Below are 12,594 nucleotides of genomic sequence, written 5' to 3'. Positions count from 1 at the left end.
CTTTTAGTTTTAGGATCACATACTAGATTATCTAAAATAAATATTTCACTTAAAACCCGTATATTACAGAGTGTTTGGAATTCTAAATTGAATACATTTAGTAGTTTTCGGTCTACTATAAATTAGTAAATTGAAGACGCATTTCCCGAAATTGAAAATAATTTAATATAATATGTATTTTTTCTTTTCAGTCTATCAGAATTATTTTTAAAGTCTTTTTTTCAGAACTGGATATTGATTTGTAATTGACAGACATATCCTCATTAATTCGACGTTTAACATTGACTGTATACAATGATTTAAAACTAATTTTTGTAGGTTTCGGAATTATAGATTTCAAAACAAGAGATTGATTAAAAATAAGAAGATAAAAATGCGCTTAAACTTGGTGTACTGTAAACATACACGAAAATAACGAAAATATTCCTGCCACGTTTTAAATGACATTACCAAGATTATTAAAGATAAAAAATTGTCCTCTGGGAAATCAAAAGATATTTCTGCCAACTAGTTTACTAAACTTTGCTAATTGTTTCCGTAGGGGAGTCTGAAGTAGCGTCTAGATCCAACGCACCATTCCCTCAAACTTATTAGAAATGCTTCAATTATTAAACAATAGGCTTATAAAGATTTATTATAAATTTCTGGATTTATGGTCCTTAATTAATTACTTGAAGAAACGTGAAGCTTGTCTGGATGACAATTTCAAGTCACACGCAAGAAATATTGCGCAGGAATTTCTCACTATAAAAAGACAATAAAGGCAAGACACGGCCTCAGTTTATGACTTTTACATGCACGGTTTATGTACAAGAAAGTTTTGATAATACACCATAAAATGATTCATTTCGATTTAAGCGTTGGAATGTTAATTTTAATAGTTTGCGGATTAGAGGCGTTACCAACAGATAATGATGTTCATGGCAATGGCCTATTTAATCAACTTAGTAAGGTAGGTCTACAAAAGTTATGTATCGGTACTCTTTTTTGCAATAACAAATGTACTTATATTATTGATTATGCGTGCCGGTTCAGTGAGTGTTAATGGGCAAACCTTCACGTAATGTAACACATGTATAGGTCTAAATAGACTATGACAGTACCTACTAAAATTCATGTTAAAGGTCATCGTTCCAATGAAACGAAAAATGAAAATATGACAGTTTCCCAACTAAGATACAGTTTCGGTATATCAAAACTTATTAAAACCCCCCTTTTAATTAGATAAATCTTCAACACAGTTGTATAGCTATTTAAAGTCGTTTTGTGTTGTTAAGTTATTGTTGGTAAGATGTGTCTATGTTATAAAGTATTAAATAAAGAAAAGACGTATTCTTGAAACGCATTTATCCTCGCTAACTACAGATTAATTATTTGTTGGAGGGTTTTTTTCGTCATCTTACATTATTGAAATAATTTAACACATTGCTTGTGCAGTCCTATTGTGCCGCAGGTGGAGCACGACTCGTTTACCCGTCCTGGGCGCACGTGTTCAACTCGGTTTTTGGGGTTTTCTTTTCTCATTCTTTTGTTTTCTGAGCAGAGGCTTGTTCACTGTAAATTATTTGTTCCTTTTTTTATCTTTTGGTAATTTTGTTATCTGACTTTCTACGATTTATGGTTTTATTCCAATTTGGTATTTTCTTTTTTTAACTATTCAGCTAAGCGAAATGGTGTTTTTTTTTTAAATGTACTAAGATGGGGATACAAATGTTGTAGAACACTGCAATTACGACATTTGTAATTCATTTACCCCTCCATTCGGACTTTATTCATCTTGTAAGCTTATTCCTTAGTTTGGCCCATAATTAAACCTATCTAAAGTTTATATTCATTCATTAATTATTCAAAGTATTTCAATTCTATTAATTTTCAACTCTATCAAAGTGGAATAAGTAGAGGATTTTAATCAGAAACTTTTCTACCTCATGTTCTCTGTTTATTTACCTGCTGTAGCCATTTCAGTAGCTGTTTGATTCAATTATTCTTCAATGAATTTGTTAAACATTGATTTCTGAATCTTTGAGGTGAGAATTAATTATATCAGTGGTCCAACATTTATATATACCAATAAAAAGTATTACTTATAACAAAAACATTATCTTAAGACCATGTGGTTACTATAGGCCACTAAAACATTATCTTTAGTCCATGTGGTTACTATAGGCCACTAAAACATTATCTTTAGTCCATGTGGTTACTATAGGCCACTAAAATATGAGTAATTAGACATAAGTTGTATTACATTATATTAACATGTTCTGAAAAAGTATTATTCTATATTACCAAAAATATTAATAATATTTATAAATAACACAAGGTGATGGCAATGTCAACTAATAGTAAACTGTTTCTTATTTTGAACTAAAGAATAGATATAGTTTCCACGGTTACATAGCTCCTTTATATTTTCAATAGATAATGAAAATTTTAAAATAAAAGACGAATGCCTATAACATTAATATTTCTTCATATCATTTTTACGCAAACATATAACGGCTTAATTAACTATAGAGTCTGCAACCACCCTGTAATCACAAAACTCACTATTTCTAGCATTACAGTGTCAATACAAACAGTATACAGGGACATATGGGCCATTACATTTGCGACAAAATACAGGAAGAGATTTCTGTAAGTAAAATTGCAAACTTCACTTTTATAATGTGTACTTCCACATCTCATAACCACACATATGCTTATCTGTATTTTCAAAGTTATAGTGTATTTATTCTTGAGATAACTTCTCTTATGTGTGCCACATCATTCTATAAATTTTAGGCCAGTTTGTGTACTAAAAGTTTAATAAGACGCACACCAACTATTCTTGGCCCTCGTTCCTATTCACGTTAATTTTTTCTCTTCCAATCATTTTATTGGGGCGGGATCAATATACCGTTATTTATACATCAGACCGTACTGGTTACTGGAACTTTGGATACACCAAAACAGGTACTTCATATCTGAGAAATAGGCAATATATGTCCTAAATTTTAGAATTCATTCATACATTTTTGTTTTATTCAAAATTATCAGTCAATATATGTTCTACAAAGATCACCAGTCCTTCACCTTTCAGTTGATACCTTAATAACTAAAATATATTCAACATATTTTTATATTTACACCTATGCGTAGGAACTATTTTGTTTTAAATATGTACTTCTTTCGTACGTTTATTTTACCGGTCTAAATTTGGTGGTGATACATCTTAAAAAGTCTATCCGAATCATTGTGCAAAGAATTCCGCTCAAACCAGTGCTAGGGGCCGTCTTAATTTTTATGCTCCGTGTTGAAGGTCTCGCTGTGATTTTGAGATGAAGAACATCAATAAAAGCGCTGTTCCTTTGCTTTTTGTTGTTTTTTGCTATGCATGTACTTATTTTGTGTCATGGATGGAGACCCCATATCCTTTCTTTTTCTATTGATATACTACTTGCATAAGTATCAAATAGATTTAGCTTTGTAAATATATTTAAACATTAAAATGAAGTAGCTCTCCTCATATTGGACATAGCTTTTCCACCTTGTTCTGCACAATGTTATTTTCAAAATGTAAAGAAATTTACAATTATGACGTAATAACAAAGCTGTTCCACAATATCCAGTTTTTTTTACCATCACCATGTTTTAATGGGTCGGACTTTTCTACAAAATGCAATATTTTTTTCTTATTTTTTAAATAACAAACAAGCCCGATTTTCGTATGTAAAGTGACAAAGAATTCAACATCTTCTGAAAATCTTCTACCGATCAGACATAACATCAGCATACCTTAACCCTGCCACATTCTTTATGTGCTTGTCCAAAGTCAGGAGCTTGTTGTTCAGTGGTTGTCGTTGGTTCATATCTGTCACATTTGTTTTTCGTTAACTGTTTTGTTAAAAATAAGGCAGGTAGTTTTCTCGTTTAAATTATTTCACATTTTTCAAGTCGGGGCCTTTTTTATAGCCGACTATACGGTATGGGTTTTTCTCATTGTTGAAGGTCGTATGGTTGCCTATAATTGCTTACATTCACTTCACTTGACCTCAGGTGGATAGTTGTCTCATTGGCAATCATACCACATCTCCTTACACTACACGAAAAGGCAGATTTACATCAATTTGGGCAGTCATGTAAATGTTTCGACAAATGTAACTACTTGTCTGCCAGATATATTTGCGGACCTACTAATGTATATTTAAATGTATTATTGTGTACCTTTGACATTATTAAGGAGGTCCTCAAAGATATGCTAAAGATAATTATTTTATTTCCATAGCTTTACTCATATTCCAAAGATATGTAAAGATAGGCCATAGATTTGCATGCACTTTCCCGGATAGGAGATGTATGCAAAGTTTAAAATTTGCATAACTTTTTTACAGAGGTGTGGGCAGTTTTCAGAGACCGCGGTTTATAAAACATTTACAACCGATGTAAATACTGTCAAATGTTTGTGTTATATTTGCAAACGTTTTTCGATATCGTTAATGTATGTAAAGAAATGTATTTTATTTACTAATACTTTCCAGTATTATAGTTATTTTGATAAATATTGATATTTGCAACATACCTTTACAAAGGTATGCAAAGTTTTGAGAGACCGCGGTTTATAAAACATTTACAACCAAAGTAAATGCTGTCAAATGTTTGTGTTATATTTGCAAACGTTTGTCGATATCGTTAATGTATGTAAAGAAATGTATTTTATTTACTAATACTTTCCAGTATTATAGTTATTTTGATAAAATATTGATATTTGCAACATATCTTTACACAGGTATGCAAAGTTTTGAGAGACCGCGGTTTATAAAACATTTACAACCAAAGTAAATGATGTCAAATGTTTGTGTTATATTTGCAAACGTTTGTCGATATCGTTCATGTATGTAAAGAAATGTATTTTATTTACTAATACTTTCCAGTTATAGTTATTTTGATAAATATTGATATTTGCAACATATCTTTACACAGGTATGCAAAGTTTTGAGAGACCGCGGTTTATAAAACATTTACAACCAAAGTAAATGATGTCAAATGTTTGTGTTATATTTGCAAACGTTTGTCGATATCGTTCATGTATGTAAAGAAATGTATTTTATTTACTAATACTTTCCAGTTATAGTTATTTTGATAAATATTGATATTTGCAACATATCTTTACACAGGTATGCAAAGGTTTATAAAACATATTTAATAATATTGTTAAATTTTAAAAACTCTTAGGCACGCCACAACTATCTTTACCAATGAATGCGTTTTCAAAATCATTTGTAGTAAACATAAAAAGAAATTAGAATAAATCAAAATTTCCCCTTGTAATACGTCAAGATTATTACAAAAGTATTCAAGTTGTCCATTGAATCGAATACATGTTCTAACATTGCTTAAAATAGTTCAAAACAGTTAGAAAAAGATACCACAATACCTTATTTTGCAATTAAAACTTGTGAAAGTACATTAATTTCAGTGTATCGTTTGTTTGTCCAAATCAAATATCAAATTGGTGTCAATATCATAAAGATTGAACATTGATAATAGCTTGAATTTTTTTCACTTTGAATAATAATAAGCAACTTCGAAACAGTTCAGTCTATTACAATGCACTGCTTTTTAAACTTACATTGTTTAACAAACATATCAATGCAATAAAGACTTCATTGACGTCTATTATCACTGAACTAGTATACATATTTGTTTAGAGGTCAGCTGAAGGACGCCTTCGGATGCGGGAGTTTCTCGTTGCATTGAAGACCCATCGGTGGCTTTCGGCTGTTGTATGCTCTATGGTCGGGTTGTTGTCTCTTTGACACATTCCCCATTTCCATTCTCAATTTTATTTATAAATTTCGTGCGACCGAATATAAAGAGTCAAGATTGCAATTCAAATTGCACAGCCACATTTATAATGACATGAACACTTTACTGCACCTGTTCCAGTTTTTCTGTTATCTTTTAAGTTTGTTCTTTAACTTTCTTTCAATTGAAAGACATGAAAACTGCGAGTTTATGCGATACTTTTTAAGTATATCATTGTTAAGTCCTAGTGGTCTTTTGGCGTCGAATAGATTATGGCCATGTTTGATTTAATATTGATAACAGAATAAAACAAAATTTAAAGATTTTAAAAGGGAACCTGAATGAAAGTTATAATACCTCAAATAAAGATTTCAAAAGACGAGTTTTACTGTTTAAAAGTGTAGATCGTTAATTTGATTTTTACATTTCAATTTACAGGTTGTAAACACTAAATTTAATATTATATATCTATATAATGTGTTTCCTTGGTGTGATTGCAGTGACAATACGCAACAAGGCATTTTGAGCATCCGTTGTCCGATTACTTGAAAAATTGGAAAAATATATCTAGCAATTATGAAACAGTTACATCTATGACCATAGCGAAGATAGGTCTATATTAAATAGGCGAAAGTCTTCTTCGTGAGAAATAAATATCTGCTTTTATTGATATCCTAAAATTCTGCCTGTGGTGAATATTTGATTGAAGCGAACTGTAAGTGAAAATAGAGCTAAATTAGCGACACAGAAAAACTGCATTTCTTTTAATTATTTTATTCAGTAAACAAGTGTTCTTTTCATATATCGTTACAAATATGGAGTACTTCAATTTTTTAGTAAACGATAATTTATGTAGTTTTCCTGTCTTAAATAGGTTCTGTTCAGAATTGTACGGGAAACAAACATCGAGATAGAAATCGTCATTAATGTATAATAATTTCAATTTTGTATGTTTTGAGGGGCCTGATGGGTTATTTTCGTTCTTCGTGATCGGCACATTTTTTTTTTTATATTTTCGTGATCTGTGATCATGGAAATTTATTTTCTGTGAATCGTGATTGACAAAAAAATCAACTCGTGAATCGTGATGAGATCCCATAACCATGGCAACCAAAAATTTCGTACATGTATAATTCTTATATGATTTGACAAATACTTGAATGTGATTGGTCCATTCGAATTTTTCCCTTGATTTACACTTCGGTAGACCATGTTACCGAAACTACTTTCATAACCTATATGTCGATTTCATTGTGGTCTATTCATGTGCTTTACATATGAATGGGATCCTGTGATTCCAAGAAAACATAGACTTAAAGAAAAAACTACAGAGCTGTTATTCCTATTCTAATGCATAACAAAAACAAATGCATTATGCTCCTGCACCATTCTCTAAATGTAAACAACATAAATGCTTGATCACTGGTTCAATTACTGCTAGGTTTAAACACACACTTGACTTCCAATACATCTGTAAGAGTTGTCTCCCATACCCTAGGTCTGCCCCCTTAAGTCATATGATTTCAATTCCTCTGAAAACAACTCATTTGTATGAAAACAAGCCCAAGATTATACAATTATTAGCTCCGCCCACCTAATAAACCAACGCTATCTTTACAAATTGTTGTTGGACTTAGTGCAAACCAAATTTTATCAATTTGAAAAAAGCAATTGACATTATTTTTTTCTTGTACATATGAATGATTGATAGAACTATGTAACAATAAATTACCATTCTATTATTAATTGTATGATATAAATTGAAATTTGATAATTATTTTACGATCTATCTACTTTGAAATAGACATCTGCAATATTGAAATTTCCGCTATATGACGTATAATTGATTTCACTTATATTATAGTGCTTTCATTTCACTAGATAATTTCTGCCGAAGTTTGGTGTTCAAAATTTAAGATCCAAATGCCTTTGGTTAATAACATATATACTTTTTTTATTTCGAACATCTGTAAATATAAGAATTGGCTGCTGTGTTTTTGACTGGTTTAATGTTAAAGTTGAAGTCATTCTTGCGAAATATAGACAGACGCCATCATGGTATTAAATATATGTGTCACAGATGACCACGAATGTTCCACTTGTCGTCGCCGCAATCTCGTCCTCTTTTCCTCAATTTTGACATTACCGGATGTTACGATATATCACAGAATGTTTAATCGGCATGACGGGTGCTACTATTGGAGTAGGAGTAACCCTCCCGGAGCACAAGAGTTTGTCCCCTGTTTTTGGTAGGGTTCGTTGTGCCCAACCTCAAAAAGAAAGTTAGGAACGATCTGATTCAAGAAAGTTGACAGTTAATCACCCATCGGCATTGTGATCATCTAAAGTAATTTCTCAGAATTGGCTAGCATAATGGACATTGACTTCTTCAAAGAAAAAATTTTGTTATTATTCCCTATTCTTGTACATATTATTTCTATGTAGTGTTTTTATCTATGAGTGGTGTTTTTCCTTTTGGCAATTGTTTTGTCTTTATTTCGTTATTATTTTAGGTTTTAGGTTTTGATGCCGCTTTTATAGTTTATACAAGTTTTAATATTGAAGTCTCTGAATTGTTACTAACATGCTATAGACTCAGCAATGTCTAATTATTTCTAAATTGCTATATTTTTCAGCGGTCACCACAATATACGTCTCGGGAAGTTGCTAATAGATTACTGAGTCGATTGATGGATGTGGCCTACGACACTTTCAAGGACCTTGGCGTTGGACAAGAAGAACTAAGAGAGGTTCATCGAAAGCGATCACAAATAACTGCATGTTATTTCCAAGCTGTTTCGTGCTACTGAATAGCAGCAATAAAACGAATGATGCTCCTCATCCTCAACTACCACCGCTCAGATTAAAACGCATGGACAATTGTTAAATCAGGGAATATAATTGTTAAAATCTACAAGCTGTATGGTGCTTAAGTTCAATAAAATGTCAGATCGAACATTGTTGATGCATTGTGGACACATGAATTATTTTTTTCTTCTTACCATCTTTTCTTATATTGTCGAGATTCTAAAACATTGCTCAAATCACAAATTTACATTCATAGATGTGTGGACCAACGTATATGGTAAATATTGGTACTTATTTTTAAAAGAGATCTCAGTCTGATTACACAAGTCTAACGACAACTATTGTAGAAATCCCTAATAAACACATATTATATATCAATCGTTTCCTCTTGACCATATACGTATATAATAATATAATCCAACCATACGCGTATAAGGCGAGCGACATTTAATAAAAAAGACGCTTAGTTAACGACTTTAATGCACCTACCTAACATACGGTTATATTAAATATCAATCGAAAGTTTATTACCTGTACTTTCTGTTTTGCCCGTTCGTCAATAATTCGTAATTTTCGTGCAATCAAGGTCAAAGATCAAGAATGAACATTCCTAAATTTTGCAAGAATTATATAAATGCCCTTTTCTGGTTCTTGTATGATATTTCTTTTCTTAAAATCATATGAACGCGATAGAACAGAATTCCATAATTCCAAATCAAATACAAATTAAATTGTTAATTACGCAATATTTACAGAAAATTCCTATTCTTAAAAAATACTTCAAAAATGGATAAAATGACGCTAAAAGCAAAATATTTCTTGAGGTATCAAAATCTATATGCAAAAAAAAGTGAATTATTCGGCTATGGTATGAAACTGACAACGCCATGACTAAAAGAGAAAAAGACAAAAAGACAAACAACAGTACAAAAAACACAACATAGAAACTATAAACTGAGCAACACAAACCCAATCAAAAACTGGTGCCAATTTCTAATATGATTTTTAATCAACGCATTCCTTATGAAGACAATAGAATAATAAAATATGTCCGTTATTTAGAAAAACAGTTATTTGTTTAATTTCGGTTTAAATTGAAGAATGAAATATGTCTCTGTTAATTCACTGTGGTTCTGTTGTTTCTTAAGCAAGCCCAAAAAACTAAATACATACACAGATAGTTTCATACTTAGTAAAATATTTAATGTACAGTTGAATTTCAAATATTTCTCTCATACACATTAGAAAATTTGTTTTCTTGGTTACTTTGACTGCATAATGCAATTGACAAAAGAAGTAACAACTAGACACTGAAAATGTTATGTGTGCCTGTCCGAAGAAGATAAAATAATTTCAACTATTTGGAGCAATTTTATTCCAAATTTCCTTGGTGATAATTGTTCTGCCTCAATGCATATTATAACCATAAGCATTACATAAACAGGTTTAATTAATCATTTAGGTAACTACCATTTGATTTTTATTGGGGGGCTAGGATGAAAATTTTGTCCTGCATTTTTTTTAGTTGTAACATCTGTCCTGCATTTTTATTTTTCATTCTACTCAGTCCTGCCTTTTTTTTTATTAGTTTATCCTGACTTTCTTTTACATAAATTGTCATCCTGCCTTTATTTTTTTGCAAAGTTGTTCATCCTGCCTTTTTTTTTTTACTCAAAACTCCTGTCCTGCCTTTTTTCTTCAAATTTCATCCTAGTCACCCTCCCCCCCCCCCCCCCCCCCCCCCCCCCATGAAATTCAAATGGTAGCTCCCTTATTCCGAAAATCATGAAACACAATGACTTCTGTATGTGTGCTATGATATTGCTAAAAAGCTACAAAAAACAAAACCAATAACTTTAGCTAACTCATCATACTCATGACTGCAAAAATAATAAAATATACAGCTCAAATATATGTATCAAAATGGATTTCCCATCAACTAATTCTAAAATTATAAAACAAAATGGCTATCATACATTTTGGAAAAAAACATTGACATAATCATATTTTGATTGATATACACATACAAATAATCTATCTAAATGAGAAAACATATTAACTACCACCATACTATCATTACTATGAATAATAAACTTACATTGTGGATCGGCGTAGTTTGTGATACTTTTAAATGCGTTCGACCGCGTTTTTTTCTATCAATTTCGGACAAAACCAAAAAATTATGAGGGAAAGAAACGAACTTCACAGTATAAAAAAACTAACAATAAAAAAAGTTCAGGAAAACGTATGAAAAATCGATAGAAGTTTTTAACAATAAGTCACATATGAACTATTCTAAAGAGTAGGACCACAGTTTGTTTAAGGTGCAGAGAGCTGGACATTTTGTCAGCATGTGTTGTCTCATTGACAATCATACCACATCTTATTTAGATACTTATACAGAACAAAAATAATTAAATGCCAGTGTGAAAAAAAAGCTTGAATTTCTGTTCTCCATCTTAAAACTTGCTGCATACTTTCCAGCATTAAGATGCACTGTATCGAACAAACACTCTTGACTCCATTTGTTTCATTTACTTCCAATTGGTAGAGCCCACTGCTGATAGACTGTCAGTCCCCGATAAGGAGACATTATCAACGGGTTGTAGTCAGCTCTTTGAATCTGACATTTACTAAATACTTTTTGTAAAAGGTCTTGGAAAAGTTGGACTTGTTGTATTTATCTGAGATTTATAATATTTTCAATTTCCTTTATCCATATAACTATCTTATTATTAAATACAGAAATATATACGCTTCAAAGACTTAAACAAACCAGTAGCTTAACTTTGTCTAGCTTTACAAGTTAAGGCGAACTACAATACTATTTATAGCTTTAAATATCTTCGATAATGTTAAACTGGTTATTCATTTCAATCCATTTCTCCATGGCTTAAAAAGAATATTTATTTTCAATTACCTTAAAATACATGTCCTTTTTATCATGATATAACAGATTTTTAAGACTGTATAGTAGAAACTATAATGGATCTTTAATTAACACAATCACGGAAAAAATTTGACAAATGATATCTTCTGACGAGGTCCCTGACTTCCGACAGGCACATGGAAATGTAGAGGTGTTAGATAAGTGTTGATGTAGAACTCAACCATTCATCTTTTCAAAACCGACCAGTAGATTAACAAAACGTGCATAACACTTTATTTCATCAGTCTTTACATCGTCCAGCAAATATGAAAAAGTAGACATTTGCATCTCTGCAAATTACATCACTTGAGAACACAAAATAAATATAAAATAAAAGTTTCATGTTTAATCAGAGCATGAGAGGTACCTATGTCACAACCATTGCTATATTTTAAGGTTGTATTATGTATTTGTATATATTGCCTTTACCTGAATAAATATTATTATTATTATTATCATTATTATTAATCAGTGCTTCGGTACTAACATGATGTAAGAACAAACCTTTTTAAATTCTCGTTGATAAGTTCTAACCTCCTCATACCGAGTTGACCATGAGATGTAAATAAGGAGATGTGGTATGATTTCCAATTAGGCAACTGCCATCCAGAGTTCAAATGCAGTAGATGTCAGCAGTTATAGGACACCGTACGGCCTTCAACAATGAGCTATGCTTTTTATGTTCCTTTGGGTCAAATATCTCCTAAGCATTCAAGTACATACTTGGCTTTCAACAATTTGAGTTTGATCGTTTCGGATGAAGGTGAATCCAGGAAGGTCATTCGGACTCACCATAGAGTGTTATTTTCATTTTCCCGTTTAATCCCATGAAATGATACATATACCATGATATTAAATACTCTCCGATGTCTCTGTTAAGAGAGTATTGTCTCCCTTTTCACAGTATTTGACGTAATGGATAATATATACTTTGTACCGGATGCACCCAGCCACCCAGCCAGAGATTATACATACTTTGTACCAGATGCACCCAGCCACCCAGCCAGAGATAATACATACTTTGTTCCAGATGCACCCAGCCACCCAGCCAGAGATAATACATACTTTGTTCC

Source organism: Mytilus californianus, unplaced genomic scaffold (assembly GCF_021869535.1).
Source record: "Mytilus californianus isolate M0D057914Y unplaced genomic scaffold, xbMytCali1.0.p SCAF_11, whole genome shotgun sequence".
In the NCBI taxonomy this organism is placed as follows: Eukaryota; Metazoa; Mollusca; class Bivalvia; order Mytilida; family Mytilidae; genus Mytilus; species Mytilus californianus.
This window is presented reverse-complemented; position numbering follows the sequence as displayed.